The sequence below is a fragment of the Rhagoletis pomonella genome, unplaced genomic scaffold, assembly GCF_013731165.1.
Source record: "Rhagoletis pomonella isolate Grant_MI unplaced genomic scaffold, Rhpom_1.0 Rhpom_scaffold_00008, whole genome shotgun sequence".
Classification (NCBI taxonomy): Eukaryota; Metazoa; Arthropoda; class Insecta; order Diptera; family Tephritidae; genus Rhagoletis; species Rhagoletis pomonella.
In genome coordinates, this window is record NW_023458562.1 from 17163385 (window position 1) to 17164711 (window position 1327).

Genomic DNA, 1327 nt, shown 5'->3' on the forward strand with positions numbered 1-1327 from the left:
TATATATAATTAATAATAATTATACATACTATACATGTTTAAACGAAATGGAGGCGCAAAAGCGTAGCGTTTGAATAAAACACTAAATTCAGACAATTGAAGTTGTTACGATAAAAAACAAAAACGAGGTATATGTGCGCATTGAAAACAAATAAAAAAATAAAAGCATATACACCTCTAAAACACTTCGTACACATCACGACGACGCCGATTGCACAAAGAAAGAAATGATGTATTTCATTCAAAAAGAAGAAAAATAATACTTTGTGCAATTCACTTTACAATGTCATCCACATATTTCCTCTGTTATGTATAGAAATGCAAATAATTATATATATATAAAATTTAAAAAGTAAATATTATGTAAAATATGATTATCACATATAAAACTAACAACAACCATATGTCGTATTTAGTGAAATTTCGCTGAAGAAGATAAAATGTTAAGTAAGCAGTAGTCGAAGTCGAAAAGTAGACGCTAGAGCGTTGAAAGTCGAAGATGTAGAAAAAATTAATTGAGGAAGTAACAAAAACATAAACAAATTAAAAAAAATGTACCAAAAAAAGAGCAAAATCCCCAACGCAAAAATTAGAAATTTCGTATACAGTACTAAACAATTTGATTCCTAAATAATAAATGCGAGTGATTATGTCAAAATCGACAAAGCACACAGCAGTGCGCATCTAACATAAACACTCGCCAACCACAACACTGCCAGTGGCATTCCCCTTGCATACCGATGCGTTTGTGATGCTGAGAGCGCGGAGGTGTGCAACCTGTGAATGATCCATTGCCTGTACAGCGGTGGTGGATATGTAAAGCGCATGCGCATGCAATGCTTGATCTATGCCAGACACAACTAAGATTGGCAAGCGTGTGCAACTGATGTGTAGCTGCGTGATATTTGGCATAGGAGCTTATTCCATGGTTGCGGCTGGCGGCTACTGCAGCACTGAAGGACTTCTCAAACAACAACAAGAATTAGCGTACTAATATTTGTATAAACAATAACAAGTTGTATTTGTATTGTAACAACAAAACATCTGTTGCACAAATTACATGCATACACGCATACGCATACAAGTATTCGTCTAGAAATATTGTCATTAAATTTTGTTATTAGTTATTAGTTTAAGTTATTATTGTTGGCGCGTTTTTCTTTTTGGCTTGTTGTGTTGCTTTGTTGGAGATCTGCGAATTAGAAGACTAGAAAACAATGGCAGTCGCAGCAGAGCTAGAAAAGAAGTTGAAGCAGTAGCGGTAGTAGCAGAACGGCGAATTTTTTTTATTATGTTAGAGGGAAAATAACTATTTGTATTGTACTTG